Below are 7,686 nucleotides of genomic sequence, written 5' to 3' on the forward strand. Positions count from 1 at the left end.
TTCTAAGTGTGGGACTTACCTGAAACCCCGTTTTCTTCAAATTTCCAGCTCCTCAAGGTGCGTTTCCTGCAAAATTTCTCAAACACACAGAAGACACAAAAACACAAAAACACAAACTACGAAAAACACGAGAAATAACGCAATTTACAAACGGTACAAACTCTACAACCGAAACCTTACGCAATTACTGTTCGGCGAAGGTGGGTGGGTCCTCTAGAGGAATTTCTTCCTCTTCGGTAGCATCAATTGGACCTCCCAAGTAATGTTTCAAGCGATGGCCGTTCACCTTCCAAACTCCCTTATCGACTTCATCGTAGAGCTCAACCGTGCCGTACGGAAACACTTGTTTAACCACGTACGGTCCATTCCATCTCGATTTCAACTTACCTGCTATTAATTTCAAACGTGAATTGAACAACAGTACCTTGTCACCTACCTTAAAATCCTTCAAACCTCGCAACCTTCGATCATGCAATGCTTTTGATTTTTCCTTGATACTCCAAGATCTTTCATTTGCGGCATCCCTCAATGCTTCCAACTCGTGAATTTGGAAGAATCTCCTCCTTGCTGCTTCGGTAAGGTCAAGGTTTACGGTTTTCAACGCCCACAATGCCCTATGCTCTAATTCAACCGGAAGATGGCAAGCTTTGCCATACACGATCATAAAGGGTGTGGTGCCTAACGGTGTCTTATAGGCGGTACGGAATGCCCACAATGCGTCGTCGAGCTTTTCCGACCAATCCTTCCTACTTTTTCCTACCGTTTTCTCTAAGATTCTCTTCACCCCTCGGTTAGCATTTTCTACTTGGCCACTAGTTTGCGGGTGGTATGCGGTGGAAAGACGATGAGTGACACCGTAACGCGCAAGTGCCTTTTCCATGGCGGAATTGCAAAAATGCGTGCCACGGTCACTTATTATAGCTTTAGGGATTCCGAAACGCGTAAACAACTTCTTAAGGAATCTCACCACCACTCGGGCATCATTGGTGGGCAAAGCTTGAGCTTCGACCCACTTGGAAACATAATCAATGGCCACGAGGATGTACCTATTCCCGCTAGAGGACGGGAAAGGTCCCATGAAGTCAATGCCCCATACGTCAAAGATTTCCAAGACTTGGATGGGATTTTGGGGCATTTCATCCTTGGATGAGATGTTGCCGGTACGTTGGCAACGGTCACAAGTCCTAACAAACTCTACGGCATCCTTAACTACCGTCGGCCAATAAAACCCACTATCAAAAACCTTTTGTGCCGTCACATATGCTCCGTGATGGCCCCCAGTTAAACCCTCATGCACGTGCCTAAGGATGTCTAAACCTTCCTCCTTAGCGACACACCTCCTAAGCACTCTATCTCCTCCTATCCTAAAGAGGTAAGGATCATCCCAAATGTACTTCCTAGCCTCTCTAAGAAGCTTTTTCTTTTGTTGGAACGACATACCCCTCACAAGATCTCCGGTTGCCAAATAATTTGCCAAATCCGAAAACCATGGCAAACCCTCTACCTCGGCACTCACAAAATCTATGGTTTCGTGGGGAAAGGTATCTCCTATGGTATCCTCACGAACTTCCTCTCTCTTAGGATCCTCTAACCGTGACAAGTGGTCGGCGGCCACATTTTCCGCTCCCTTTTTATCCTTAATTTCTATGTCGAACTCGGAGAGCAAAAGAATCCACCTAATAAGACGTGGCTTCGCATCTTTCTTTTGGAAAAGAAAGCGCAAAGCGGAGTGATCGGTGAACACGGTGGTTTTGGAAAGCACAAGGTATGAACGAAACTTATCAAACGCAAATACTACGGCTAAGAGTTCCTTTTCCGTGGTGGTATAGTTCTCTTGAGCATCATTTAGAGTTTTGCTCGCGTAGTAGATTGGATGAAAGTGCTTATTGACTCTTTGACCTAGGACCGCACCTACGGCATAATCACTCGCGTCACACATGAGCTCAAAGGGTAAGCTCCAATCGGGCGACACAAGTATCGGGGCACTAACGAGTTTCTCTTTCAAGAAGTCAAACGCCTTGATGCACTCTTCGTCGAAGACGAAAGGTACATCCTTCTCTAAAAGCCTAGTCATCGGGCGTGTGATTTTGGAAAAATCCTTGATAAAACGCCTATAAAAGCCCGCCTGACCTAGGAAGCTCCTAACAGACTTAACACTAGTAGGTGGAGGCAATCTACTTATGGTATCTATCTTGGCCCTATCCACCTCTATTCCCTCTCGTGACACCTTGTGTCCTAGCACTATCCCCTCCGTCACCATAAAGTGACACTTCTCCCAATTCAACATAAGGTTCGTCTCTATGCACCTCTTAAGCATCCTATCTAGGTTGGAAAGGCATTGGTCGAAAGTGGTGCCATAAACCGAGAAGTCATCCATAAAGACCTCCATGGAAGTCTCAAGCATGTCTTGAAATATGGCAACCATGCATCTTTGGAAGGTAGCCGGAGCGTTGCATAACCCGAAAGGCATGCGGCGATACGCATAAGTGCCGTAAGGGCATGTGAACGTCGTTTTATCTTGATCCTCCGGGGCGATGGGGATCTGAAAATAACCCGAAAATCCATCGAGAAAACAATAAAATTGTTGACCCGCTAGACGCTCCAACATTTGGTCAATGAATGGTAAGGGGAAGTGGTCCTTCCGGGTGGCGCCGTTTAACTTTCGGTAGTCTATGCACACACGCCATCCGGTAACGGTACGAGAAGGGATTAACTCATTCTTCTCATTCATGATCACCGTCATCCCACCCTTCTTCGGGACGACTTGGGTCGGGCTAACCCATGGTGAATCGGAGATGGGGTAAATCACCCCGGCATCTAACAACTTAAGAACTTCTTTCTTAACAACCTCTTGCATGTTCGGATTAAGGCGCCTTTGAGGTTGCACCACCGGCTTATAGTCATCTTCCATGAGTATCCGGTGGGTACAATAGGCGGGGCTTATGCCCTTGATATCCGAAAGTCGCCATGCAATGGCTTCCCTATTCACTTTCAACACCTCTAAGAGTCTACCCTTCTCTCCCTCCTCTAACTTAGACGAAATAATGACGGGAAACTCGGACCCCTCACCTAGGAAAGCGTATTCTAAGTGGGACGGGAGGACTTTTAGTTCTAAAGGGGCGGGCTTCTCTATGGGTGTACTCTCACTTTCACTCTTTATTTCACTCAACTCTAACACTTCGGGGACCCACTCGCCCTCGTCTACCTCTTCACTCTCGCTAGCAACCTCTTCTACCTTCTCAACTACTTCCTCAATCCTACTCTCAACTAGGTCGGCTCCACTAATATAGTCAAAGCAATGGTCAACACAAGATAAGAAAGACTCTATGAAATAGACCGAATGGCAAGGACTACTAAGATCATCGGAACCACTAGGGTGTTCCATGGCGCGTGCTATCTCAAAAGTGACCCTCTCCTCACCGACTTGAAGTGTGATTTTTCCGTCAAAGACATCGATGATGGCCTTGGCGGTACACAAGAATGGACGCCCTAGAATGATGGGAACCTTTTCGTCGGCTTCCATGTCAAGAACGACAAAATCTACGGGGAAGACAAACTTATCCACTTTGACTAGAAGGTTTTCAATAATGCCTCGTGGATACTTGACGGACCTATCGGCTAGTGACAAAGACATGCGTGTAGGTGACAACTCTCCTAGACCTAACCTCTCATACATGGAATATGGCATTAAGTTAATACTCGCTCCTAGATCGGCTAGGGCCCTACACTCGGTATCACTCCCAAACAAGCACGGGATGGTAAAAAGGCCCGGATCCGTCAATTTTTCCGGAACCTTGTTCAATACTACGGCGGAACATCCTCCACTAAGGGGGATGTTAGAAACCTCTCCTAACCTATCCTTGCGTTTCAGAAGGTCTTTTAGGAACTTTGCATATTTGGGCATGGTTTGAAGGGCTTCTATGAATGGAAGGTTGATCCTAAGTTGCTTAAAGATCTCTAGAAATTTCCCGTACTCTTTGGAATAGGTTTGATTTTTAAGGCGGGAGGGAAAAGGAGCACGGGAAATATCAACAGTCGGTGAAGGAACAACTTGGACGGGTTTCTTTCCTACACTCTTCTCACTCGAGGGCGCCCTGGTGTGTGCGGTACTTGCTGGGATTAACCTAGGTTGCACTTTACCGGGCGCCTCCATTTCAATTTCCTCATCTACGGGATCCTCTTCTTCTACCTCAACACTCTCGGGTCTCACTATCTCTCCTAAGGTCCTACCACTACGGGTTGAAATTGCCTTCAAAGAGCCAGATGGGTTGGGCTTTGTGTTGCCCGAAAATTGACCGGTAGGTCGTTCTTGCAACTGGCGTGCAATATCCCCAACTTGCCTTTGAAGGTCTAAGAAACTGGAATGATTGTTCTTTAAAAGCGTAGCGTGGTCCTCTAAGGTACGTTGAGTAGCCTGATCTTTCACCAACAATTGGGAAAGAAGGTCCTCTATCCTAGACAAACTACCCCCTGACCCCTCACTCTTAGGTTGAACCTCTTGGTTTGACCCCTCACCTCTAAACTGACCTCCTGAACCTGAACTAGCAAATTGACCCGTTTGACCCGACCCCCCACTAGAGTAAAAACCTGGCCCCCTACTTTGATATTGACCTGATGGGAAACCAGGGGGGTTACCTGAGGAACGATAATTGTTAGCACACCAATTAGAGTTACTATTGTTGAACGGGTTAGTTGGACCCCTATTTTGACCTGCTATATACTCGACCTGCTCTAGGGTAATGGTTGGGCAATCTATGGTGTCATGTCCACCTCTACAAACCTCACATCTATCTACCTTCTTTTTGATTTCTAGCAACTCTTTGGTGATATATTCAAGTTGAGACACTACCTTTGAGTCGGAAGCGACTTGATTCACTCCTCGAGAAGATGAGGGAGTAATCACAGGAGTGGAATTCCTGCCGGTAGCACTATGATCTATATCAGCATGAGCGAAGCTCTCAAAGAGGTCATTGCAGTCAGCCACTGTTTTCTTTCCCATAAGGTGGCCTCCTGCGGATGTGTCGAATCGGGCTTTAAACTCAGGGGTAAGACCGTTATAAAACTTTTCTACTAAGGCCCAGTCCGACAATCCATGTTGGGAACAACGGGAGAGAAAAGTTTGAAATCTCTCCCAAGCTAGGTGGTAGGGTTCATCAGGCTCCATTCTGAAAGAATGGATCTGATCTCGAAGGCGAGAGGCCTTCGCGGGTGGGAAGTACTTCTTAAGGAATGCATCTCTAAGTCCTGCCCAAGTGGTATAAGTACCTGGTGGCTGCGAATCAAGCCAGGTGGCTGCGCGGCCAGACAGTGAAAAGGGGAAGACTTGGAGGAAACGGGCATCTAAGTTAACACCTTCGATGCCGAAGGTGCTACATAGGCGGGTAAGGCGGTTGATATGCGCTGGCGCATCCTCCTCATCACGACCATGAAACTGACAAGAGTTGTTAATGGCAGTCATGATGTATGAAGGAATTTGCCAAGACTTATCATTGGCGATTTCAGGTAGGGTGATGGGTGAGTTTGTGGTAAAACGCGCGGTGGAACGCTGGTGGACAGTTTGGTTTTCGGCCATTTGGTGAACTGGTGGTGGACTAGGGTGACGGGAGGGTGGTGGGGAATTGTGGGGTGATGACTTAGGGGTAAAGTCAAAGTTCGGTGGTTTAGATTGGAGAGTAGAGTCAGAAAGGGCGGAAGATGAAGTTGAAGATTTTCTTACCGAGAAACTGGGTGTGGAGAAGGAAGACTTGTCGATCGGTGGCTTTACTGGTCCCTGCGAACGCGTGTGGGGCATGAACTGCAAAACCAAGAAAAAACAAGTAAGTCAACTCCAACAGAAGACTCGAAAAGTACGAGAAAGAAGACACAAGAAATTACTTAGACTCCTACGACTCACAAACACACAAAAGCACGTAACGAAATCAGTTGAAGTCCAAATTAAGCAATTAACGCAATTGCCAAGAGTCCCCGGCAACGGCGCCAAAAACTTGATGTGGAAAAAGTAGTTCAACTAATTAAACTAAAATTACCCTAAATTAAGACTCAAGTAATAAAAATCTAGACTCTTTAACCTGACTAAACTACTCACCGGCAAGTGTACCGGTCGACTCTAGCACAGAAAAGTAAGTCCGGATGTCGAACCCACAAGGACTCTACAAATTACGTTAACGACTCAACTTAGACTAGACACTGACACGACTAAACAAATATTGTGTTTGGGGGGGGGGGGTTACTAAAATCATAAAATTATGATTAAATTGAAATTAACTAAAACACGCACGAAAAACTAGGGTTTGATTCAGATGAGATTAAGGACTACCTAGAGATGAATCCAGTTTGACTATGAATGGACTTCTAACGGTTTTATTGTTGTATGGAGCCGGGATCGTTAAATACTAAACCTTAAGGTATTTCAATGCTAAGACTTCCCGACCCTTCTCAGGAAGAAACCTAGGAAACCCTACAAGGCCGTTATGATTACCGACTGTTAGATTTCCTCTCATTCCTCTAACGATTCTAAAAGTGCCCTAATATGACTATCTACCTCTCAGCGCGATAATCTAAGGCAATTCTAGGTTCTGACTTGGTTTACTAGACACAAATGCAATTAGGGAACTAACCTCGACTTCTCTCAAAATCTAATTTAGCTATATATTGCACCGCGACCTAATAACTAACTCGAGCCTCTCAGCGACAAGCTAAGCAGAATACTTACTTCTAATTATATTTTAATTACTGTTTCTAAGGCTATCGGCCGATTTACCCAAAGATTACCCGACCCCGCAAGGATGCAAATAATCAACACAGACCTATATTGTGATAAAGACCGTCACTAAGATCTATGTGAAACAGTAAGTAATCCACAATCAAAGGTAAATACGCATGTGCACCAAATCAGAAAATCTAGAACAAGTTACTTTCAAAATCAATCCATAGTCTAACAAATAAAAAACCATTAAAAGATCCAAAACAATAATCAAACCATCATCTAGTCTAGGTAGTTACGAAAATCTAGCCAAGAAACATCATGTCTAACAAGAACAAATTAGTTTCAAAACAAGAATTCATAATTAAAGTAGCAAAACGAGAAAATAATGAAAATCGGGAGATAAGACCCGAGTAATCTTCTTTCCTACGCTCCGTGCTTTGATCCTATGATTCTTGCAAGCTTAAACGCCTCGAAAAACTCCAAAATCTGCTCTTAGAATCGCCCTAGGGTTCTTGGTTCGTGTGTTCCTGTTTAATGATGATAAACATTGATTTTATATGAAACCCTAAGCGACCAATCAATCAGGCGTGTCAGTTACACCAGTCGCGTAGCGCGACTGGTATGCCTTTCTCTCTCGCGCTACGCCAGCGCTTCCAAAGTCAGCGAAAGTCAAACCCTCATCAGTCGCGTAGCGCGACTGATCCTCTTGACACCCTAGCGCTACGCCAGTGAGTATTTTCCACAGAATGTTTGCTTCAAAAAACTAGTTCAACTTTTCCAAAATCCTTGAAAATTATTCTAACACTTTTGTGTATTGATCCAGAACTTGACGTTCGACATTTCAGCTCGGTTTTGCTCCAATTCCAGCATTTTTATGTATCAAGACCTGGAAAACACAATGAAGATCAATAGCACGCAATTCTAAACTAAACTAAGCTAAAAATAACGATAAAATATACAAACTATACACGATAAAAGTA

This window comes from Helianthus annuus, chromosome 13 (genome assembly GCF_002127325.2).
Source record: "Helianthus annuus cultivar XRQ/B chromosome 13, HanXRQr2.0-SUNRISE, whole genome shotgun sequence".
Classification (NCBI taxonomy): Eukaryota; Viridiplantae; Streptophyta; class Magnoliopsida; order Asterales; family Asteraceae; genus Helianthus; species Helianthus annuus.